We start from the raw sequence: 25843 nt of genomic DNA, 5'->3' as shown, positions 1-25843 counted from the left end.
TACAGCTTCCTGAAGGGTAGTTGTAGTCAGGTGGGGTTAGGCTCTTTCTCCAGCAGCACTGACACAACCAGAGCACACAGCCTGCAGCTGCACCAAGGGAAATACAGGTTGGATATCAGGAAAAAGTGTTTCACAGAAAGGGTGATAAAGTTCTGGAATGGCTGCCCGGGGAGGTGGTGCAGTCCCCATCCCTGGTGTGTTTAACAAAGCCTGGATGTGGCACTGGGGGCCAGGGTTCAGCTGAGGTGTCAGGGAACAGGTTGGACTCGATGATCTTGAAGGTCTCTTCCAACCAGGTGATTCTGTGATTCTGTGAAAATGATGGACACTGAAATGCTCGGAGCAGGATGATTCCTGTTCCTGCCTCAGTGTGCTCTGGGCTGTGTGGGAGAGCTGGGGACAACTGTGCCCAGGGAAAGGAGTCCCAGACTGTGCAAAGCAGTGCCAGGAACATGGAGAACCCTGCTGGAAGACGGAACGTTCCAGAACCGTTCATCTGCTGCTAAGCGCAGAGTTGGACGGCAGCACTGAGAATGTCCTGCCCAATTTGCTTTTAGATCTGTTTATTTTATTTCGTGGGGACGTTTAACCCTGCCCATTGTGAGTGTCTTTGGTTACAGTGGGTTTTATTTCAGGGATCAACCCGAATCTGCTGAAAAGGGAAAGTGTGACCCTGTCAGATGCCATGAGCCATAAATACGCCACAGCACAGCTCCACCAGAGCCTTGGCGAGGCTCACAGAACGTCCTGAGGTGGAAGGACCCACCAGGATCGAGTCCAACACCCAAATCCCACCCTGGGCATCCCTGGGAGTGCTGTCCAAATGCTCCTGGAGCTTTGCCCATTCCTGGGGAGCCTGGGCAGTGCTCAGCTCCTCAGGGGGAAGAATCTTTCCCCACATCCAACCTAAACCTCCCCTGACAGCTCCAGCATTGCCTGGGTCTTGTCCCTGTCACAGGGAGCAGATTAGTGCCCAGCAGGAGGTGGGTTTGTTCAGGAGGTTGGTTCTGTCTGGAAGAAAAGTGAAAATCCTCCTCCAGAGGCAGAATTTCTTTTCTGTAGCATCCCACAGGATGAGAGCTTGGGCTTCCATCCTTGATTATTTTGCTTTAGATTTACAGAACATCAAAACACACCAAGAATCTTCCACCATGAAAGGGTTTTGTAAAGAAAAAGCAGTGAAAGTGGTTAATTCTTAATTCTTCTGTTTCCATTTAGTGTGCTTTGTTTGCAAATGTGGCTTCCAGTGTCTGGGATTATCAGACTCTTTTTGATGCCTGATATTATGACAAGTTACTTCTCCCATTTTTTCTATTGGGACAAATCATGTTTATGGAAACACGGAAGGGACGGAATAGATACATTCAGGTTTAGGTTTTACTTTCCTTTAAATAAAACCATCTGAACTGTGTCTTATTTGGGAATGGAATGATTTTCTGCAATAAAAATAATAATAATAAAAAATCAGAGTGATATTGTACCAAAATCAAATTGAAACCAAACAATATGAAGTTAATAATATTAAATATTACCACTTTTACCAGAATGGGAAAATTTTGCTCTTAAAAAGCTGAAATACCTCAGTGTTAGGGCTCTCAAGAGAGCACAGAATTTTCCCTAATTTTAATGGAAGTGTGATAACCTCCTGTGGATAAGGATCAGGAGACTGCTCTGTGATTTAGGATGTTTTCTTCCATGAATACAAACAATTCACTGCTTTGTGCAATCTAGGAGTGTACCCCAGAAACAAACCCAATAATTATTTACAAACCCTCTGATCTTGGTTTGGCCTTACTGGTCCTAAATGTGGAGCAGCTTTTTCCACCTGGGACTGGGAACTGCAGCTGTGGTTGGGAAGGGGCTGGGAGGGACATGGCATGAGGGGGCCCTGCCCCAGCTGAGGAGCCAAAGCCAGGGAGAATTTTTTACCTGACTGCAGCCCTCGCTCTTAGAGAATTCTTAGGACAATTAAGGTTGGAAAAGACCTCCAAGATCATCAAGTCCAACCTTTGGCTGAATCCTGATGTTCCCACTGAACCCTATCAGATTTTCGCCAGGTTAAGGCTCTGTGGGGCACGTGGGGTTGGGCTAGAGGACCTGTGAAAGTCCCCTCCAACCCAAACCACCCAGTGATTCCATGATTCCACTCTCCTCATCCCTGCAGGCCTCTGTCTGTCCCTTGTGTCACATCTCCTCCCTTTGTGACAAGACACGTTTTGGACTCCAGCCTGGATTGTGATGGAAGTTTCATCCCTACCCATTATCAATGGAATATTTAATTTCAGAATTACACAGGGCTTGAAGGAAAGGGCATCTTCATCACATACAGATCATCAGCAGCAGTGCCTTGAAGAGCCAAGTTGGAGCTTCGGGGTTGTGCAGGAGCTCCAGTGAAATGGACATTGTGGCCTTTGTGGGGTGCACAAACACCAGGGAGGGTTCCAGGAGTGCCAGTGGCCTCAGCCAGCCCAGACACATGCTGGAGTCCAGCTTACAGCTGACTGGAATCCTGAGGTTTTACTGGCCCACAGCCAGTTTGAAACCCACTCGAGCCACCCCGGTATTTTATAACATTGTAAAGACTTTATTGTTTAAAACATTTCAAAAATTCTCCACACAACCTGGCGGCCTCCCAAAACCATCTCAAATGAGCCAAAACTATCAGCAGCCACCCACCTTCCTGTCCATTATCCTCTGATTAATGACATTCCACCACCAGGGTCTGACATTTGGGGTCTCCTTGCTGCAGGACCTCTGCGTGGATGTGGTCCCTGAGACTGCAAAGTGTCTGTGGGGTTGGCAGCTGTGTTTAATTGGGGGTGCCTCTTTGGCATGGGGGGACCATGCAGGAGGGGGCTCTGGGGGTGCAGAGAGACCAGGGCTGGCAGCATCTTGGAAAACCTTCATTGGAGAAACCAAAACACATGGAAGTTGCTCTTTCTGGATCATTTCAGTTTCTGGATTGTTTCAGTTTCTGGATTGTTTCTGTTTCTGGATCTCTGTTTCTAGATTGTTCCTGTTTCTGGATTGGTTCAGTTTCTGGATTGGTTCTGTTTTTGGATTGTTTCTGTTTCTGGATCCCTGTTTCTGGAACATTCCAGTTTCTGGATCGTTTCTGGATTGTTTCTGTTTTTGTATCCCTGTTTTTGGAATGGTTTTTCTGCTCTTTGCCCACTCATTTTGTACCTTCTGAGGCACAACAACCATAAGAACAACCTGAACAAATAACTACCAGTCAACCTCTTCAGCTGGAATTAATTATTGAATTAACTCCATCAGGAAAAAGAACAGCAATGTTTATTTCCTGTTACAGATGCAATGTGCAGATGATAATTCATTAAAGGATTAAAGTGGTTTAATGAGGGTGGGGAGGCCCTTGCACAGTTGCCCAGAGGAGCTGTGGCTGCCCCTGGATCCCTGGAAGTGTCCAAGGCCAGGCTGGATGGGGCTTGGAGAACCCTGGGATAGTGGAAGGTGTCCCTGCCCATGGCATTGGAATAATTCAATTCCATTATTCTATGATTCCATGATTCCGTGATTCAGGCACCTTGCTGAATGCCCATGCTGCTCCCTTGTGCTGTGGATCTAGGAGGTTTTCCAGGGAAGCTGTTTTCTGAGTAAAACCATGAAGAAAAGGCTCAAAAGTGCTCTGGAGTCAGAAGTTCCCACCTGTACAATGTCTCCGAGTCCCTGCCTTGCCCCGGGCACGTGACAGAAGATGAGCAGAACATCTGCGCTGTGATTCCACCCAGAGCTGGGCATCCAAACAGCTTTCAGATCTGGACCAGAGGATCATTTCTTCCTGAGAATTGACTTTCCCAAAGCATTAATTCTGGTGTAAAATAGGCACAAGGGCAGGTGCTGCTTTGCTGTGTGGGTCTTTCAGCAGATTGAGGTTTTATTCCTGGGCTCTGTGCTAACCTCCACCCAGAATTTGGTGCTGTTTTTGTTTTATCCACAAACATTTCTGGCTTCCTTCCTGCTTGAATCTTTACATGTACGTGTTTATTCCCATGTCTACACCAATATATAACCCAAATGGGGGTAGGAGCCCAGCAGATGATTTTTCAGGAGGTTTTATTTCCATGAGAAGCTTCAGAGCACATTTTCACTCAGCACTGACTCATCGTTCTCTCTCTCTTTTTAATTTTTTTTTTTTATTGCTGCCTAATCCAAGAAACTCTGACTAAGTCAGCTCTGCCACGTCCCGAGTGTAGCAGGGATTCCTTGATGCAAACAGAACTGGTAATTCTCCTCCGAAATAGCAAGAAATTGCTATTTGTGGGCTCCTGCTTTACGCAATGCTGACCTTGGCTGAGGCAGCCCCAGTGGAAAGGGCCGTGGTGCATGAAGTCAGTGCCACTGTGGTAAATAAAGGCCCAATTTCAACATCTCCTGGCACAGCAGGCAGAGCTGGGCAGGGGCACGGAGCTGGATTTTCTGAGCAGCAGTCTGGGAACCTCACGGCTCTGTGTCATGGGGACACAGCCCAGCTCGGTGTCTCAGCCGGGTGTTTTGGTGAGTCCTTCCTGAACATGCAAAGCCTTTCCATGTTCTGCACAGCCATTAAAGAGAGCTGGCAGAAAAACTGATGGGCTGGGAGCACCACAAGAGGGTTTTGTCAGTGGCCCAGGCTGCTGGAACTTCAGAGGGTTGCAGGTATTGACTGAAAAAAAAAATAGAGAATAAAAATATGAGAGCCCATTTCAGCACTTCAGCTTGGCAGAAAGAAATCACTGAGTGAGACCAGGGCTAGGCCATGATTTAGCCTCACACAGACCAGTTTAGATGGAAAAAGTCAAATTAGGTGAATACCTGCAGCCCATAAACCCCAATGACATGTGTACATGTTTCTAAAACAAAACACAGCTCAGACTCCTGAAAAAGGCCAACTGCCATGGCCCAGCTTGCCCAGAGCTCTGCTTTGTAGGGCTGATCCATCTTTTTCCCCCTGTAAATCCTTAAATAACACCATGAGTAGTCAGTACCCATCAAGTTCCCTTTGCTGATCAAAATTAAATTGCAAAGTCAGGCTTGGAGAACCCCAGATCTGCCTTTCCTGTGGCTGGACAATCCTCTTCACAGGAGGGGATCAGGAACCCCGTGGCTGTCCCAGAGCTCCTTGTACAAGGTCATTTCTCTCTTCCACATCCTCCCCAGCCACATTTTAACCCCCAGGAAAGAGCTGGGACCATTTCCCTGCTGGATGTGCCCTTCCTTTCAAGGCAGTATTTTCATCCCAGCTCCTTGTGTGATGTTTAAATTGATAAATCCATGGATCTGCCATAGCTTGTTTAGCTGAATTCCAGTGTCTTCCAGTGGTGTTTTCCCTCTCTGACATTTCCCACACGTGTTTGCTACACAGTTTCTTCCCTGCACAGGCTGTATCCTCGTTATCACATGAAATCATGTTTTACTGGGAGAAATATCACCTCAGAAACACACTGGAGGTACCTGAGCTGGCTGGTTCTCCCCAAATTCTCAGCTTTCTTTCATCAGGATGGTTTTGTTGAGGTGATATTGCCTCTCCTGGGTGTCATTCACGGGAGCTCCACAGTGGTGATGAATAAAACAACTGTGGCCAGACTGCAATAAATTAATTGCAGCGTTTTATGTGAGTAATAGAATGGGCAGGAGACCTGAGACTGAAACCCAAATCTGCCTCTGACTCGGAATCCGTGGTTGAAAGATTGGTCTGAAAAAGAGAAAAGATGTCAGAGTGGGAAGAGGGAGTTTCGGGGGAAAATAAACCCAAAGCAGCCCAGCACGCTGTGGTTTCTAACAAGCAATTTGCAGTCTCCATTTCCAGCCAGCCAAGTACATGGAAGATCTGAATTTCTAATTTAGCAACTGCATGTTATGTTTTATGAGATGCAGAAAGTTTTTTATGGATCTGTGTCTCTGCCTTTTATTGGCTGGAAAGTGATTGTGGAGCTGCATTTCGGGAGTCCTCCAAAAAAGCCAGGGCCAGGAGGGAGATGCCAATCTCCTTCTCTAGCTTTTGTTTTGGCTCAAAGAGGATCTGAGTTCCAGGTCTGCTGCTGCAGCTCACAGCTGGAACTGCCAGATTTCACCTTCCAGGTGTGCTACAGCTCCCAGTCTTGCTTTATTAAGCACTGCTTTAATCTTAGTCTGAAGTGGGAAAATGGGATTTTTCTCCAGTTTAATGGAATATTTAATGAGTAAACCAATCACACAAATTGAAGCCATGTGATGCCTCAGGTTTAGCTTTTCTATTTTTCAGATTCTGTGCTGATTTAGTGTGTAATTCTGAGCTTCATATGAGGGGATGGTGAGCTCTGCACAGAGCAGGGAGACAAACCAATTCCTGCTCCAGCTGGGCACCAAGGACAAATGATCCAAATCTCAGCCCAAGAGCACAAACACCGTGGGCTGGAGAGAGAAAAACAAGCAGGATGGGACTGGATGGGCTAAAGCTGGAACTGGACAATGAACTGCAATGTGCACATGGAGCAGAGCTGATCCCAGGGAGAGACCCCGTGAGCGCTCGTGCATTTTGGGACCATTTTGGTTCATCTTGGGTGCAGCCCTGGCTGGGCTCTTGTGCTGCCCAAGGTGGATCCATGGAGGAGATCCTTTGAATAAATCCCTGCTTTATTCTGTAGCTCTGTCCAGCCTCTGCTCCAGCTCAGCCTTCCAAAGGCATCACATGGAGAGGAGAGAAACCTGTGCTGAAACCCAGGGTCCAGTGGGGTGTTCAGGATCATCCTCCTGTTCAGGGAGAGCAGCTACTCCTGGTGTGGGAGCAATCCTGGCAATCAAAGGTGGGAATTGCTTCAAATCTCACCACAAGCCCTAATCCACGGGGAGTTTTGGCACAATAAGATCTATTTGGGGAGGTGCAGCCCTGCGTTTTCATGCTGGCACTTGCTCAGCCTGCAGGGAAATCCCTTTTTTTGCCCAGCAGGAACCCTCAGCCTCTCCCCATCCTGCAAGAAGCAGGAGGGAGGAAATCCAGAGCAAAGCATTTATTTGATAATCCCAAATTTACTTACAGATATTTACAAATGATCAGACCCATGGCTTTGCCAAATGAAATTCAAGCTCGATGCTGTCAGTGAATATTGGGCAAGGGAGCCTTTTGCTCTGGGATGTGCCATGACTTGGAGTCCTGACTAAATCTGGGCTCCTCTTGTGCAATCAGGATCATTTTCCAGAGAGATGTCAGGGATTAACTGGCCTGGTAAATCCTGCGGGGTGGGAACCATTTTACAGCCGTACCAAGGCAGAATATTAATTTATTAATTGCTTTTGCTGTGAGAGGATGAACAGGTTTGCTCTGCTGTGCTTTCCTCAAACCTAAAAACCAAGTTTTACATTCATTTTTAAAGGGAGGGCATGTTCCAAACTATGTCCTTTTTAACATTGACATATTCATCTGAAATATTAATATATGCAGCATTCCTAGGACAAATATTACTGATTATTCAGCAATATTTGTCCTATATTATTCAGTATTTTACCCTTGATTTTCCAATCATGGATAAAACCCACACTGCTATTTTTAACTTACTGATATTTTTGCTATTACGACACTGCCAAAATCCAGCATTTTAATATGGATATGGCCCATTTTAGATATTTTGAATTTTGTGTCTAAATCCTTGAAAGTTTCAAGTGAGCACATGAAATTTTTCAGCAGGATTTGTCTGTGAATAAATCAGAGAATCAGATACAGTTCAGTATCCCACTGCCAGACAGAGAAGAATCCATGTCCTCAGCTTCCTGTGGAAGTAAATCAAAAAAATAAACCAGAAATGTGGGATTTGAGAGGGGAGAAAAAGCCCTGATTGCTGGAACCTTTATTTTTTTTGATTTTTAAAGCCTTCCTGAGCTGACGGGCCAATTCTTTTCCCAGCATTTCGGGCCAGTCTGGGAATTTGGGAGGTGGGATTTGGTGCGGGGAGTTATGGAGTGAGGGAGCAGTGATTATGGGCAGGCAACAGCTCCTGGTGGTAATTCCAGGGATGGGATTGGGCTCAGAGCAGAGGGGCTGGACAGGAGCTGGGATGGCAGCAGCTCATCAGCAGCTCCTCTGCAGAACCTGGGATCACTCCCAGCTCCGGCTCCGCCTTTTCCAGAGGGATCCCGGGGTCGGGAAAGCCTCGGGATGTTGGCTGGGCCGTGGGGAGGGAATTTAAATATTTAAATATTTAAATATTTGAAATTTAAATAATCTTGATCAGCTAAGGGAACTTGATGGGTACTGACTACTCATGGTCTTATTGCAGGATTTACAGGGATATTTTAAATCAGTCTGATGGAAGTTGATAGAAAGTTCCTCCTCTTTTTCTGTTATAAATTTGTAAGAACATCTTGCTCTCCCAAAGAACAGATCCTTCACTTCTATTTATCATTAGTTTATCATCAGTGGGTCCAGCTGGGAGAGGGGAGACGAGCCGGCACCAAGCCCCAAGCCCAACTTCCCAAAGTGGAGTTTTAGAGGGGATTTTGATGTCAAGTTTTCCTTTCTTTGGGTGGAAGGGTTCAGGAGCTTTGGGAATGTGTGGCCAGGGTGTTACAACCCCTGCAGGGCATCATCCCAACCTCCTGCTCTGCTCCAGCCCCCCTTTCCCCACGGTGCAGAATTTCCTTCTGGAGAATTCATAAAGAAAACTGTCATAGAAAGCCAATTCCTCCTGTTTTTGGGAAAAAAAAAATAAAAATAATAACTTTCTTTCTCTTTCACAGCAGGAATCCCATCCTGTAAACACCAGGCAAACCATGTCAAAACACTGGGAATAAGATTTTATCTATTTTCCTTGGATGTTTCCCCCTGTGCCCCCTCCTTTGTGGATCGTGGTTAAAGTGATAATGAGTAAACCCTGGGATTCCTCCAAACATTTCAGCCAGTGATGGAATTGTGCACAGATACCCAAAAAAATCCATGTCCACAGATTTTCAGCACCCTGGTTTGAGCAAAAAATAACGGTGGGGACCCCCTGTAAACTTGGAATTAAAAAGGGAATGATCTTATGTTTATTCAGAGAATTTCATCCCGGGGGAACCCAACTGCTCTGGAAGCCACTGCTCATGGATAACCATGGGACAGCTGAGGGCAGGCAGGGAAAAATCCAGAATTTAGGAGGAAAATCCAGGGATCCCCCCAAAAAAACATGGTTACAAGAAGCAAGGGCTGAGAAAGCGTGGAAGCTGCAGAACGTGCAGGGGATCATTTACAGAACAGATGATTTCTGGGACAGAGAAACTGCAGGGAAGATCAAAACAACCCTGAAGGATCGAGGGAATGAGGGAGTTTTTTCCAGCCCCACTTGGATGTGCTGACTGTGCTGTCAGAGCTCCTAGGGCTCGTGCAAGGACAGTTTCCATTTGTAATGTTAATTTAGCCATAAATTCTCCAGCTCCAATCCCAAGGCCAGCTCCGTGCCATTCCCTCATGGCAAATGTTCCCCAGGCTCCAAATATCCCAGGGTTTGGTGGGGGTCATGCAAGGGGAAGGGAAAAGAACATTCTTGAATTGGCTGGGTTAAAACTGAATTTTAACTTGGAAAAGGTGAAAGGTTGGCGGTGTTGAGTTTGGGGAGCTGCAGTTTGGATGAATTAAAGCCCAATTTTCCCACCTTATCTTGGGGTATCCCTTACTGGGAGCCCCAGTTTCCCATCCCAGTCACCCACAGACCAAAAAGGAGACAACTGAAACACTTTTCCAAAATCCGTGGAGATTTTCCTTCTGAACAGACTCTTTTTAGGCATTTAATGAAATGTTTTAGCTTCCAGTAAAGACAAGAAACTTCTAATGTTTTCCAGGATATATCTTTATTTAAGAAAAACCTGATTTTCTCCAGAAAACCAGGCATTTTGTTGGAATATTTTAATTTTCTCAAGCCCCAGTGTTTCTGTCAAAGACCAGCCCTGGCTGTTTAGTGGAAAAGAAGCCAAGGAGTGCTGGGGAGGCTTAATGAGATCAGATCTTAGCTCAGACTTTGCTCTCCGTGTTCCTTAAATCAGTTCTAAATAACACTTCAGGGCAGCCTAATCAGCTATTTATTTATTCTTTGATTCCTCTTTAAATAAATCTGATGGAAGTTGATAGAAAGTTATTTTTCCTCCTCTTATTCTGCTATAAATTCGTAGGAACATCTTGCTCTCCTGTGGCACCCCAAAGAACAGATCTTTCACTTCTATTTATCATTAGGATTCATCACATTTTTTGGAAGAAACTCCATGTTCCCTCCCTGCTCCTTCCCCTTTATTTTTTAGGAAACTCAGGCACTTAAAGGCAAAACAGAGCAGCAAAGCAAAGCACATTCAGCCCTAATCTAGAAATGGGGGAAAGGGACTAAAACAGCTTTTATTGTTGAAAACTCAGCCTGAAGTTTTCCTCCTATAAAACCAACAAATCTTGGTGACATTTGTTGGAAATTCTGGGAGCTAGTGGCTCATGAATTCCATTGCAGGTCTGTAAAATCAGCCCAGCTGGAGCTGCCATGGAACCAGGGCTCTGATTCCCACTTGGACAAGTGGGGAGTTCCACAACTCCAATTCCATTCAATTAAATGTCAAATTCAGACTAAAGGCACTCTTGACTGAGTGTGCTCCGAGAGGATTTGGAGCTCCTGGCCTGGAGAGTCCCTTCGGGTGAGGAGGGTTTGCTTGGTGGAGGAAAACTTTAATCTGCTGGAGATGTGAAAAATTCCTCATAGAGGTCCCCTGATCCTGGAAATCACTGGATTTTGGCCCATTTTGGTGGGAGCAGGGTGGGTTGTGGCCATGGAGTGTAAAAGACACTGGGTTTTGGCTGCCTGGCAAAGGAGAAGCTTTATGGAGGTCACACAATGAAAAAAATTCACACAGTCCACACAATCCATAAAATCCACACAATGCTCACCATCCACACAATCCCACACAAATCCACACTATCCACATCACCCATAAAATCCACACAATCCACAAAATTCACACAATCCACAGAATCCACACAACCTCACAAAATCCCACACAATCCCACACCATCCACATCATCCACAAAATCTGTAAAATCCACAAAATCCACAAAATTCACACAATCCACAGAATCCACACAACCTCACAAAATCCCACACAATCCCACACCATCCACATCATCCACAAAATCTGTAAAATCCACAAAATCCACAAAATTCACACGATCCCACAGAAACCCACACCTCCACACCAGGGGTTCTGTCACTTCCCCACTGAGGGATTCTGTGTTTCCCTCTGAAGGACCTGGCTGCTGATATCCCACATTTTAGTTGGAAAAGCTTTTCCCCATGATCTTATCTCAAAAAGATAAAGATTCTGTGTTTGTGCTCACTATGCAGAGTTCTTTGTCTCCATGGCACTTCCAAAACTCACAGAGAGTGAGGGCATCATTCAATACACAATTCACATTTCAAACTAAAATAATTTTATTTGGGAAGAATTAATGTGGACTCTTCCAACCGTTTTAGTGTCCCCTCACTCCTATCCAAATGGCTTTGTTTGGATCCATTCAGAATATGTCCTTTTGTAAATTTGGACTTAAGGTAATACTAAAGTTTCAATAATTTAATGTTTTCAGTCAGTCCCAGGGAGCTCTCCTGTTTAGTTTTGCAGACATAGAACTGTTCAGACACCCCTTTGTGGGACTCCAGCTGGGTGCAGGTGACCACATTGATGCTGGTTGGTGTTTTCAGTGCCCACAAGGTGCTTTTTGCTCCTTTTAAAGGAGAAGGTGCCTGAGGCAGCTCCAGCAGCTGGTGAGGGAGGTGAATTCCCCAAAATGTGTCCTTGCTGGGAAGACTCCACGCCAGGAGCTGCTCTGCTCCCTTCTTCAGACCCAGCTGGGAGAGAAGATCAAACCCTGAAGGTGATGCCTTGGGAAGGCTGAGCTGGAGCTGAGGCATCAAAGGCAACCTGAGAGAGAACATCCCAAAAATCAGCCTGGCCAAGAAGCTCTCTGAGCTCTCAGAGCGCTGAGATGGAACTGCTGGTGGAATAATAAATCAATCAATCAACAAATCAGGGAATAAATACCCAAATAAATCAGGGAAGAATAAAAGACATGGAGAAATAGGCCTGGTAGCTTTCCACCAGCTGGGTAACCTCAAGGCACTGGATGTCCAGCACAGAAAGCAAAGTTTGGAGCTGTGATGTGGGAATGGTTTTGCAGGGCTGGACTGGTCAGAAACCTTATGGAATTTGTCACATTTTTCAAGGATGAGGGGAAGAATAGAAACCACGAGTGAAAGCACCCCAAATAACCACAATTAACTACAAAGGGAGCCCAACCTCAGGGTTTTAGGCTGTCTCTCCCCTGCCCTAAGTCCTTTTCCTGTTTGCCTCAGCTCAGCCCCAAAATACGTCAGAGATTCCCAGGAGACTTTTCTGCCCTGGAATGGCCTCGTGCTTCCTGCAAGGCTCTGTCTGCTCCCTCATCCTCAGATCTGAGGGGTTCTGCTCTCTGACTCTCCCCATAAATCCCCATTTCCCCAAAAATACATCCCAGGCAACCATTTGCTCTCAGATGTTGGACTCTGCCCCCTTGCCAGGTGCATTTTTTGCATGAAATTCTACGAAATTTGGCACTTCATTCGCATTCTTCTGTCCTGAAGGAAAGCAAGTGCCCCTCAGCATCAGGTTAGAGAATTTGGTCTTCTCTCCTCAACCCAGGGTTTATCTCCAGCCTTATTTATTTCTGTTCATTTGGGTTCATTGTCCCAGATATTCCCTGGCCCTCACATGTTGAAAACTACAGTGATGCTTCCAGTAGGGAATCTCTTCTGGAACAGCTTGGGAGTTTTAGCAGCCAAGGTGGAGATTTTAGAGCAGCAGTTTTCCTAAAGCCTGGTATTCCTGTGATTTTTGAGGGAAAAAACCAACAACCCAGGTCTTATATCACAAGGATTGTTGTTTTCTGCACTGTAGTCACTGTCTGGTCCTCAGCAGGACTGGGACCCAACCTCCTGGGACCCTTGGGAAGGGTGAGATTTGCAGGAATTCTGTCAGCACTGCTGTGATTTCCCACACATCCCAGGATCCCACTGCCCTGCAGCTCTCCTGGAGCCCACGGGCTGTTTCATGGAATGTATATAATCCATATAAACCTTCCAGATCCGGGAAATCTCCCATGGACTGGGGCTGCCATTGTTCCACTCAGACACACCACAAACCTCACAGAGTCTGTGGTTGATCCAGCCCACTGCACTCAGACGTGCTCCTTTCCAAGCAGCCCTTGGACATTCTGGAATGCACAAAATTCCTCAGCTGCCGTTCCCGGGGAGAGACCTCACTCACCTGAGGAGCCCTGGAACACCTCAGCCACCCTGAAACCCAGTTGAGGATCAGGTGGAGTTACTCTAAAACTGGAAATGTTAAAATGGACTCTTCATCCAGCCCTTTGGATTATTAAAATCCAAAAAATCTGCTGCTTAAAAAAATAAGATGGTTTGGAATAGAAGGATTAAAAAAAATTGGGGTTTTCATTTATAAAACAGAACAATGTTTAAATTCTGTGCCGGCAGACCAGTCTGGGACTGAGAGCAATTTTGCATCCCTCAAGTGACTTGGAAGCAGAAGCGGCTGCAAGTCTGGGAGTTTTTCATCTGAACATCCCCACTGGAAGCATTTTAATCAGGTTTTCTTTGTCCAAGAGCATTTCATAATCAGAGTCAAGGTGCAGATACCTGACCTTAAAATAATTGGATTCTGTTTGCTTCCCTCATGAAGGAGCAAATGGATTGATTTGGCAGCTAAATTCCAGCCTGAGCTGGGAAATTGGGGATCTTCTCTTTTATTTCCTGCCTTCTGTGCAACACAAAAAGTCCTTCTCCCCCTGCATCCCCCACCTGTAAAATCCAAGTGTTTTCACAGCAGTTTTGTTAAAAACAACAGGCTAAAAACTGCAGAGGTGCTCAGGTGGTGTTGCAAGGCAGGAATGGAGGCCCTGCAAACCTCAGGTGGCCAGACAGAAATGGCCCTTGGGACAACAGAGCCTCAGGAAGCTCCTGGAGCTCAAATAAACACTCCAGAGCAGTTGCTTGGACACCCTCCTGCAAACCTGCAAAACAAGGGTGGAAACCTCGTGAGCTGCTCCGTGCCCAGGTTAGAAATAGGAAATTCTGCTTCATGGTGTTACAGCTCCTCTCCTCATGACCATGACTCAGGAGAGCTGCAAAAAAACCCCATCAGATGGAGACAGTGAGGCTGGACACCCCTCCCAATAAAGGGCTTTAAGGGGTTTGGGGTGAACTTTGGCAGAAATCTTGGAGGCTGAGGCAGGACACGAAGCCTCCCTGCTGAAAACCTGCACTGGGCTCTTCCTTATCACAGCTGACCTTTTAGTTACTAAGTCCTGCAGGATCGAGTTGCTGGCCTGGGTTGGGAGCAGGAGGTGGGACCTCCATTGCTGCTTAGTCTTTCTAGGAAAACGGGCACGTTATGAAAACATTCAGATCCTTAATTGGCCTCATTAAAGGCTCTGGCCATCTGGACTTCACTCATTCTAATTAGTCATCAATAGGGCAGTGATTTAGTCATGAAAAAAAGGGAAAAAAGCCACCTCCACTGTGTCAGCTCTGCCTTTACTTAGCTTTTACCCACCAGGCTGGAGGAGGGGGATGTGCTCACAGCAGCAGCTCTGGTTTTGGCAGGGTCACTCCATCCCAGAGCAAGTCTGGAGAGGATGGAGCTAAATGTGGCAAAGAAATCAGGAACATGTGATCACCCCGCCCTTCCCTTGTCAGCCAGGCTGGCATCCACTCTTCCAAGTGTCATTCCTGTGCAGAAAACCTTGGAGAACACAGGGAGGAGGCTGCTGGAGTGCTGTTGGAAATCTGGGGCTCTTCACTGGCACCCCCTTTGTTTCCAGGCAATTCCCATCTTGCTTTTCCCACAAGGACAGCTCAGGAGTGGAGGAAAAGGAACTGAGTGAGTCCTGCTGCCTCTTTTAGGATTCCCAGATTCACATGTTCCATGTGCTGCCTTTGACTCACCCAGTTTATCCCAGTCAGAAGGACCAGGACACTGCTCCAGGCTGGAGCCTCCCCGTGTTTGTCCATCCTGTGCTTGTGGGACAGCACAAGCCCAAACAATCCCGGAAAACCACAAAAAGGTGGCTCAACAAGGATAAATAAGAGAGCCTGGAGCACAACATTCGCAGCAGTGGGTGGGCAGGACTGGGGAAAAATGGCCAAAATTTGTCCCTTCAGCACTGGTGGTGCATCAGGGGGTAAATCACATGTGGGTGGTCTTAAAAGCTGAAGAACTTCTAAGGTCACATTCCCAAAGCTGTCACAGCATTCCCAAACTGATCACAACTGCTTTGCCTCTCAAAATCTCACCTTCCTGCTCTCATCTCCATGTTCTTGGACGGTGTCATCCTGAAAATTATGTGTTTAGGGATTGTATCTGAAAATAGTGATGGAATATGTGCACAGGCCCACCATAGGCAGGTGAAGAGAGATTTACTGGCTGCTTTTTAGAACTAAATGTCATGGTTTTGTACAGATTGTGCTGGGGTTTAATGAGCCTGAGCTCCTATGACCTGGCTGGGTCCATGACATTCCCCTAAAATTAGTGACAGCAAGATCCAAACCCAAGGTCTGGTTACAGGCAGAGTTGGAGGAAGGCTGTTGAATCAGGAAAATAATCTGGCTTAGCCACCCCATATATTTGACAGTTAATTTTGTATCTGTATTGAGGAAAAACACCCCAGAAAACCGGTTTTTATTGGGCCAGCAAAAGCTCTGGCTTCTGGGCACCTTATTAATAATATTCTTCTGCAGGAGAGGGACGCAGTTCTTTATAAAGATTTATTAATAGTCATTATTATTTGCACAGGAGCTTTAATGTGCAGTAAAAGACCTATAAAGACCAGCAACCAAAGGAACTCTTCGATTTCACGCCGATCTGCACTAAAAAAATACCTTTTTTTTGGTCTTTTTTTTTTTTTTTCAGATAATAATAAAACAAAGAGCTTTCAGGAGCAGCCCCAGCAGAAGGCTAATGTAAAGTGATATATTTGAGCCCCAGGAGGATGGTGTAAGTTACTCTTGCCTCTGAGGCCTGTTTATTGTGTTTGTCTGGTTGCCCTGGGAACCAGCTCACGCCGTTTCACTTTATTTTCTAATGTTCCTGTAAATGTTAGGTAAGGCCGGGATTTATTATCCACTGTCAACACCTCCGGAGGAACGCGCCGCTCGCTGGCGTTTCCTTGGCACGGAGCCCTCCCTGCTCCCTCTGACCAAAAAACCCCTTTTTCTCCCCCTGAAACATGTGTGAGTGTGAGTGTGCACACGTGTGCGTGTGTCTGGGCATCCCCATCCCAAGTGATAAATCCCAAACTTATTTATTTATCCAGCAAATCCCAAAGGCTTTCACAGGGATGGCACAGGGTGCTCAGCACGGGGGAGCTGGGTGGGAGCTGTGACTCATTTTTGGGGTGAGGTGGATATTTAGGGGCTGGGGAAGGAGTGTTTACCAGGAGTGTTTATTATCCCAAAGGCAGCAGCGGGATCCTGCTGCTCCTGTCCCCAAAGAGCTCGGGTAATTCAGAGCGATGAATCATCAGAATTATTAGGGCTGGAATGAGCTGCTTTCCTCTCCTCTCCTCCTGCAGTCCCTCGACATGACAGGGCACATTTGGTGGCAGACTGGTGGGTGTGAGGCTTATTTTTTAATTTTCTTTTTTTGCCTTGGGTGGTACCTCCCAGTCTAAGAGCCGGGGTTTCACTGGGGACACTCTTAACCTTTGAAATGTCCAACAACAAACGCAGTCCTGACTCCCTGAAAAGTGTGGCTTGAATTCTCTCTGTCTTTTCCTTAGTCCTGCTTGGAACTGTTGCCTGGTCTCTCCTTCTCATTTCCCTGGGGAGGGTTCTTGCCCACCTCCCTCTTTCCTTTACACAGGAACATGTTCCTGCTCCAGTCCCAGACAGCAATTCCCATCCCCTCTCCATTTGCCTGTTACAGTGCCCTATCTCCCAGAATTTCTTCACCAAATGGATTGTCAGGTTTGGAATGGGCTGCCCAGGGAAGTGGTAGAGTCACCGTCCCGGAAGTGTCCAAAAAACCTGTGGATGTGGCACCTGAGGACGTGCTTTAATGGTGACCATGGTGGTGCTGGTTAGACTTGATGATCTTAAAGGTCTTTTCCAACATTAATGATTCCATGATTCCATGATCTCCAACTATTCCTCTTTGCCTTGTTCCCAACAGGATTTGGGCAGTGATTTGGCATGGCTGCAATCTCTTGCAAAAAAAAAAAAAATCCTCACTGTGGACATTTGTACTCAACTTTGCTGCTGGGATTTGCCTCCATTTTTACAAAGGGATTTGAATTCAGCAGTGATGGAGACCAGGTGAAGAGCTGAGCTGGGTCAATCCATGCGGAAAATCCAAGAAAAGTGCCTTTGTTCCTCCCCACTCCTGGGGCTGATCCCACCTCCCACTGCCCAGGAACCTTCCCTGCTGGGCAGGAACCCTTCCACCATGAACAGCTCCATGGAAACCCCACCACCCAAAGCACTGGGATGAGACTGAGGGTGCAGGTGATGGGGAATAGCCAAAAGATTTGGGAATGCAGGTGGGAGAAGGCCTGGAGCAGAATGACTGGGGACAGGAAGGAAAGGTCAGATGGAGAAAGTTGGATTTGATAGTGCCAGGCCATGGAGAGTGGATTTGTCTTTTGGTTCAAATGAGTTAAGGGTAGAAAGTCTCTAAGGGAATATCATAAACTGGGATTCCTGTTTCCTGTGTGATGCTGAGGAACTGAAATCTAAATTCCCAAGTTCTGTGTGATAACTGGAGGGAGTGATTAATTCATATTTCAAAGATCCTTGAATGAAGCCTTCCCTGGACTCAGGTTTGTGGGGGTGTTTCCCAATAAAATCAGCCCCTACTGCTTTGTTTCAGGGGAGATGATGAAGAGAAAATGGATTTTTCTTTGTTTTTCTGAGGAAGGCATTACGGGAAGGCCAAAGCTGTGGATTTTCCAGAGCCTTCTCAGACAAATCAGCTCTTGGAATTTGTACCAGCAACGGCCCCTGCTGAAGTTTTACCTGAACCCCAGTCAGTATAAAACACTCACATCCCTCACCCATCTCCACTTCAGGGAAATTTCCAAATGTACAAAGTGTGGTTGGAACTATTTAAAATGAAAAATGCCACCCTTAAAGAAAAGTGTAATGGGCAAAATACCTTTTTAATGAGCCTGGAATGGAACAGAGATGACAGTGACAAGAGTAACTCAGTGAAATCCCAGCTGCTCCTTTTAATTGCTCCTAATTTTCTCTCAGGTGCTGGTAATTGGAACAATTTGCCTTCAGGAACCTGTGAGGTCTCAGACATTAATTGATTTTGTCTTGCTTAATCAACCTCACCAAAACCAGAGCTCATTTCACTGCCTGGTTTTCAGCTTAGAGCTGTTCTGGGTGGGACATTGGGCAGAAAATGTCCCCAGCAGCCACCCAACTCCATCACCCACACTGGGGGCTGAGTCAGGGAGAGCTGAGCACCTCTATTTGCTGTTATAGTCCTGAAAAATCCCCCTAATGAGACAGCACAGCACTGGGAGATGGATGAAATAGAAAAAGGTGCAACTTGGAGTTTATTCCAGCTCAAGCAGCCCTAACAAATGTGCTGTTTGCAGGCATTTTTCTTCCTTGTGCTCGGAGAGCAGCTGAATTTTAATGGAAAAATGAGCTCTGCCTTGCACCCGCAGCAAGAGAGGATAAATCACAGAATGGGCTCTTTAATTTTCTTTTGAAAAACAAGTCCGGTTCTCAATGTTGTGGTTTAAGGAGGCTCTGTTATTCTATTTCAGGAGAATTTATTACATTGTTATCATCTGGTACAGCAAAATAGTGGAGGAGACATGTCAGGAAACACTGGAGTGGTCACGAGGTCAGTGTTTGGGAACAGGAGCCATCCTCAGGGCTGATATCCCAAATGGCCCAGGTGTTATTTGTGAGCTGGGTGAAGCTCAGAGCTGCTTTCACTGCCCTGTTAATCCTACATTTTGCCTCTTCCCTCCAATCAGAGCCCCAGGATAACGCTGGGGCTGGGTTGTTGGTGATGGGGATGTTAGTGAGCACTCTCAATAAAAGGGGAGCAGCAGCTGGATTGACCTGGAATTGCTTTGGATTCACTCTGATCCCACCAAACCCAGACCTTGAAACTGCTGCAGTCCAGGCACCACTTCAGGAAAGTTGATTTGTTGCTCAAAAATCCCCCATAACTTCCATTCCCCCCCCTAAAGTTTGCTCTATTTAATAAATTCTTCATTGTTTCATTGAATTAATTTGAAGCTCTCATGTGCACTAAGCAGCATTTTGAAGAAGTTAATCCCTGCTGGATCAGTGCATCCTCTCCAAAAACCTTTTTGTGGATCTGTCCCATCTGATTTGAGGACAGTGAGGAGAATCCCACCTCAAAAGGAGCAGTTCCATGTTTGCTGCATCGACACCAAACACGATTCCTTACAGCTGTAAATTTCCATTTGCCATCACCCATTTTTCAAAAGGAAGTAGATTGTGAGCCTGGAAAGATTTATAGCTTCATTCTAAAATATCCATCATTTTAAACCCAGCCCTACTGCTCACATCCACTGAACTGCCCTAGATAGACTGCTAAAGTACTTAAAAATTATTAAAAAAATACTTTACAATATATCCATATATTTCAAGCCCTTTTGTGGGGCATGGACAAACCCAGAGCCATATTTCATAAAACATATTTACATTTCAGCTCTATATTTTTGCTCTTTATGTCCTTTTCCATGGCTCTACATAGCCAAGGCTTTTCTTTTTTTTTTTTTTTTTTTAATTTTTTGCAGAAATAGAAATTTTCCTTGCTGTGACATCACTGCTTGTCCTCAGGAGCACCCCCACCCTCACAAGATCTGACCTCAGGTGTTGGGTTTTTATTTTTTTGGTGGAACCATTCTTGCAAACCCAAAGATTTATAGGCTGGGAAAGGTTTGTAACGATCCCAGATTAAGGGTGGGACTTTCCAAACAGTCCCAGCCTTGAGAGTTTGAACTCCATTACCCAGCAGCTTTTCAAAGCTCCACCCTGAAGCTGTGTGAAATTATTCTGGTGGCATGGAGAGCATATTTACCTAATGTCAAATATTAAACATTACTGCCCATTAAAATATAGGCCCTCATTATATTTGGCCTGGTGGAAATGGGCAGGAGAGAAGGAGCAATTCTCTTTTCCAGGCCTCTGGAGTTTGGCAGAGAGGCTGGCACTGAGTTTTGGTGTCTGCCTGTGGGTTAGGAGCTCCTTTTTGGGGAGTTGAGTCCCATCCTGGTGGAAAAGTGCAGGAGAGAAGGAGAAATTCTCTTATCCAGGCCTCTGGAACTCAGTTTAGGGGCTGGCGTGATTGCCCTTTCTGGGGAGCTGAGTCCCATCCTGGTGGAAATGTGCTGGAGAAAAGGAGAAATTCTCTTTCCCCAGCTTCTGGAGCTTGGTTTAGGGACTGGCACTGATTTTTGGTGTCTGTGAGTTAGGAGCTCATTTTTGGGGAGCTGAGTCCCATCCTCACACCACAATTACTTGGGAGCCCTCAGCACTCAGCAAGGCACTGAATTTGGTGTCTGTCTGTGGGTAAGGAGCTCCTTTTTGGGGATATGAATCCCATCCTGATGGAAATGTGCAGGAGAGCAGGAGCAATTCTATTTTCCAGGTCTCTGGAGCTTGGCAGAGGGGCTGGCACTGATTTTTGATGTCTGCCTTTGCGTGAGGAGCTAATTTTTGAGGAGCTGAGTCTCGTCCTGGTGGAAATGTGAAGGAGAAAAGGAGAAATTCTCTTTTCCAGGCCTCTGGATCCCAGTTTAGGGACTGGCACTGATTTTTGGTGTCTGTCTGTGGGTAAGGAGCTCCTTTTTGGTGAGCTGAGTCCCATCCTCAGGCCACAATTCCCCAGGAGCCCTCAGAACTCAGCAGGGCCCACTCGACCATGCAAAAATCCCAATTCCTGCAAACCTGTGGGTGCTTTAGGAAAGTCCAGGCTGGAATAACTCCATGAGGGAACACAGAGCTCTTCGTCACCAACCCTCAGCCTGCTCTGCTGTTCCCCCTCAGCTCCAGAGGCCGCCGGGCTCCGTGAGGGGTTCCTGGTCCCTTTGTCCCCTCCCCAGGTCCTGGGGCCACATGGACACCCACGGAATGCCTGGAGGAGGAAAAGCTGCTGGCAAGCCCTGCAGCGCCCGGGTGACAAGGACAAACAAAGCTCCCTGCTGTTTGCTCTGAGTGTGGCAAGCTGGCACTGCTCCCTTTCTGGGGACATTAGAGGCCAGGTGACAAATCTGGCCTGTGAGAGGAAGGCCAGCCACCCCCGGGTGCTGCTGACAGAGCCAATCTTAGGAAAGGGAAGGGGAAAAAAATCCCTGCCAGGCCCACCTGTGGCCCCACACTGTGCTGCCTTGTCCCACATTATGCTGGCTTGTCCCACACAGTGCTGGGCTGTCCCCACACTGTGCTGGGCTGTCCCCACACTGTGCTGGGCTGTCCCCACATTATGCTGAGTTATCCCCACACTGTGCTGGCTTGTCCCCACATTGTGCTGGGCTGTCCCCACACTGTACTGGCTTGTTCCCACGTTGTGCTGGCTTGTCCCACATTTTGCTGGCTTGTCCCCACAAGGCCACCGCAGGCTGTCCCTGCCCTTGCTGGAGCAGTGACACAGAAATGCTTTTCCCTCAAACCCCTGAAAAGCTGCTCTGAATTTGGCAGAAAATGCAGATTATTTGTAACAGTGAGGGAAGATCTGGTGTTCCTCTGCTCAGGTTTTCCTCAATCTCTTTGCTCTGAGCTCCATCCTGAGGTTTTTTCCTGCCCAAGACAACCTTGGGTGGGGTTAGAGGATTCCCAGGTGTCTGCAGTGCTCAAGATCTCAGCTGTGCTCCCCGGGAATTTGTAGGGCAGGGTTAGATGGGATTTTGGGAAGGAATTATTCCCTCTCAGGGTGGTGGGACCCTGGCACGGATTCCTACAGAAGCTATGGCTGCCCCTGGATCCCTGAAGTGTCCAAGGCCAGGCTGGAGTACCCTGGTACAGTGGAAGGTGCCCATGGCTTTAAGATGAGTTTTGAGGTCCCTTTCAACCCAAACCATTCCATGATTCTATGGAAACAGCAGAAAAACAATCAGTTTGGGAGTAAAACATGAACTGAACCCCCAAATTAAGGGTTGGAGAAGGACAAGGTTGCTGTGCTTATGGAAGCACTCATAAAATAAAAGTATTGGGGACACACAAAGTGTGGAAAAATGAATCCCATGGGTTCCCCCTCAACCTCCAGCCCTTTTCTCGTTAGAGCAGCTCAAACCCCCGTGAATGTGTAATTGTGCTCTTCACACAGTGACAAATGATAGTGCTGGAAGGTTCTGGTGTCCTTTCAGTGATGTGAATTTTATATTGTCATTGTCACTAGAACATTTTTTCCCAGGAAAACAGCAAAAGTTGTAATTGCCAAGTCTCCCCAACTTGAAAATAGTTTAAGGTCTTTCCCTGGCTACACTGAGGGCAAGAAAGGAGAAATTGTTTTAATCTATAATGATTTTGTACACTGTTAATGGGCAATACCTCGGTGAAAACTGAATTAAAAGCATCAGCTCTGAATCCTCTTTGCAGGTTTAAAATGAGATTACTCCCAGTGCTTTAATGAATATTCCTCCTTCCTCACTCCTCCTGTTTCAGGGCAGAGGGGCAAAGAGAGAGGGAGGTGGGAGACTGGACATTCCAGAACAGGGTGGCAACTGGATGGTAGGAATTGGTCGTGTCCCTGCTCCTTCCAGAGGTGCCACAGCTACGTGGGACATCGTCATTATTATGGCTCAAAGTTGGCCGAGGTCACCCCGGTTCATCTGCTTTATACATTGGGAGCCTTCTCCTCATTACTTGCCAAACAAACCTTTTTATTTTTGCACACGTTTATGTTGATTTTGTGGTTTCTGAAATTGGATTCTGTCTCCTACGGGCCTGAGTTTCCACGGCAACCCCGGCCCTTATCTGCTGCTGCTGTTTGGCAGACAGACAACAAGGCCTTTCAGTTTACTTCTCCCATTTTCCCCCTAATATTATTTTCTTTAAAAACCCTTTTTTTTTCCCCTTCTTCTTCAGCGTGTTCTTTTTCTTTCTCTCTTTTTTTTTTCCCTGCCCTTTTTATATTATTTTTACTTTCCCCAACCCCTGTCATTTAGAAATCACATAATTAATTGAGCACATCCTGTGCCACACGGGGCTGCCACGACTTTGAAGTCCCAATAGATCATTTTATGGAGCCGTGGGTACCATTTTTTCCAAGGCAGCACCAGGCGCCAGCTCGAGGCCTTGTGGAATTCAGCATATCCTACTCCAGGTATGATAAAGAAACCTTGGCACCTTCTGTTTGTTTTTACTAATTTCCTTTCCAAACTGCCTTTTCAATATAGAGGAAAGACCTCAGGACTTAAAGTTTGTTATTTTCTCTCCAAAGTTAGTCCCTGTTCCCCCTGGCTCCCTCCCTCCCTTCCTTTAAACCAGACTGAACTGCTTCTCCTCTCTCCATGCTAAATTTGCTTTTTTTCCCCTTTTTCTTTTCTTCAGGAAAGTGTGGTCTGATTTAGCATCATGGAACTGGGAGCTGTTACTGATCCTGCAGCAGCAGTGAGGCAAAAAGACCCTGACAGGCTCTATTAACCCTTAAAAACAATAAATGATCTCATCAGCCCCTCAAAGACAGAAGAAGAAATAATAATGCAATCATTGACTTGGGTGAGGGAACAAGGCTTTGGGGGATTGATGCTGAAATCCATCCCCAAAGCCCCTGGTGCTGGAATTAACCAAGAGGGGCTGAGTTTCTCTAAGCTGAAAAGCACTTAAAAAGGAGGATATAGATGCACAGACATAGCAGAACTTGTATTTATATATATATTTATGTAGCTATTTATGTGAAGAACAGAGAGAGGAAGACAGAAGCTGAGTGGAAAAATCTTACATGTGCATTTGGAACAAAGGGCTGCAAAACTCCTTAAAAACTCTTTAAATCTGAAAACTTAAGTCAGGAACTTCTGGAGATGCATTGAAAATTGTTAATTTTCATGTATTTTTAGCACTTTTTGAAAAGACAAACAGTATCACTCAGGGTGGTTTTCCAGAATCGTGCAGAATGATTATTTTCCCTCTGGAATGATGGGAATTCTGTGTCACTGAAAAGAAGAGAAATGAGATCTTTTTGTACAGACATTGCAAGCCAGCTCCTGACATCTGATGGGAAATCACATTCCTGCCTCTGAATCCATAAAAGCATTTCAAAATCCTGTAGTGAAAAAAAAAAAAAATCATTCTCCATGAAATTCTGAACAGTTTAAAGATGATTTCTGGGTGTATTTATGTTTCATTTTATAGAGCTTCTTTAATTTCATGGCTGCTTGGGGTCTTATTCAAAATCCCACGTTGGAAATGAAAAATTTCCATTGTTTCCGATGGGCTTTGGATGAAGCAGTGGAGAAACTTTCTGTGGGACTAAAAATGGGAATCAATTCATTACAGAATCCCTGAGGTTCATTTAAAAAGTCTTGAGAGCAGAAATTGCTTTGTCTGTGGGGCAAACTCATTAAATTCCTTGTCTTGTGCCTTGTATTTTCATCCTGAGGTGGATAAACAGGCAGGAAAATCCTCATTTTATATTCAAATGCTCTTCAAAATGATGCCAGTAGGAAAAAGGGTGAATTGAGCAGGGCTGGAATTAATAGTGGAGATCTCCAGTCATTCATAATGATCTAAAAACTGCTTTATATAGTGAATATTTGATGATGCCATTAAATATTTTATATTTTTATTTTTTATATTTTAGATATTTTTATATTTGTCATTCTGGCTGTTTTAGATGGATATGTAGTGTGAGTTATTCCAGTTTTCTGCTTCTCTCCCTTTTTTCTCTGTTCCCTTCTGGCAAACTCACACATTCTCTAAAAGTGCAGAATATATTGAACTTTATGCTCTCCTAATTTGAATCCTGCTTACTGTAGGATGACAAAAATAATTCCAGATTTGCTTTGAAAATGCGTTTTAATTTTTTTTTCCCAGAGATGAATATAGCACTCTTTAGAAAGAAAAAAATCCCTGAATTTTGAAGCATTTCTGTGTCAAAGCAATGACCCATGTTGGATTTTTTTATTTCTCAGTTGTAATGGTTGGAGCTGCAATGCAATGCAATATTGAAAGCTCCAATATTTGGTCAATAAATCATAAAAGAAATGTCATTTTTTCCCCTTCATTTCAAAACTCTAGGGGCTCTGGGTTGAACAGAGCCACAGTTCCAGGGATTCTGTGGAAGGGAGGTTCAGCCTTGGAGAGCACCTCAGTCCAGCCTGGTCACTCAGTTTTCTCTGGAATTCGGTGTTCTCCAGGCAGCTCAGCCCCATAAATGAACCCATCCATTTCAGTAAAAAACCCCATAAATCTGCCTGGATTTGGACTTAAAAGTTGGGCAAATTTCAGATGATTTGGGGGTGACACTGCAAGCAATTCCCCTGCCATGGGCCGAACGAGGCAGAAAATGCAAATCCCATCTGTGTGTGCAGGTTGGGAGTGATTTCAAACAGCCACTGGAGCTTCATGACAATTTCTTTAACTCTAGAACGTGTTCAGTGCAAACCTACAGGAGTTGTTTTTTTTTTTCCCCCCCTCCTGTACGAGGCAAAGCAGACAATGAAGTTGCAGAAAGTGTACGAGACTGGTTTTGTTTAACTTTGGTCTTCTCAATTTACTCTCCCTGCCACTGCCCTCTGGATATTTTTATGGAAGCAAAAGAAAATGCTCCTTTTATGTATTAGGGCTATGCATGGGGGTGACTCATTTGGCAATATTAATAAAAG

The sequence above is a fragment of the Onychostruthus taczanowskii genome, unplaced genomic scaffold (assembly GCF_017590055.1).
Source record: "Onychostruthus taczanowskii isolate IOZ18803 unplaced genomic scaffold, ASM1759005v1 scaffold30, whole genome shotgun sequence".
Taxonomy (NCBI): Eukaryota; Metazoa; Chordata; class Aves; order Passeriformes; family Passeridae; genus Onychostruthus; species Onychostruthus taczanowskii.
Note: the sequence above shows the minus strand (reverse complement) of the source record.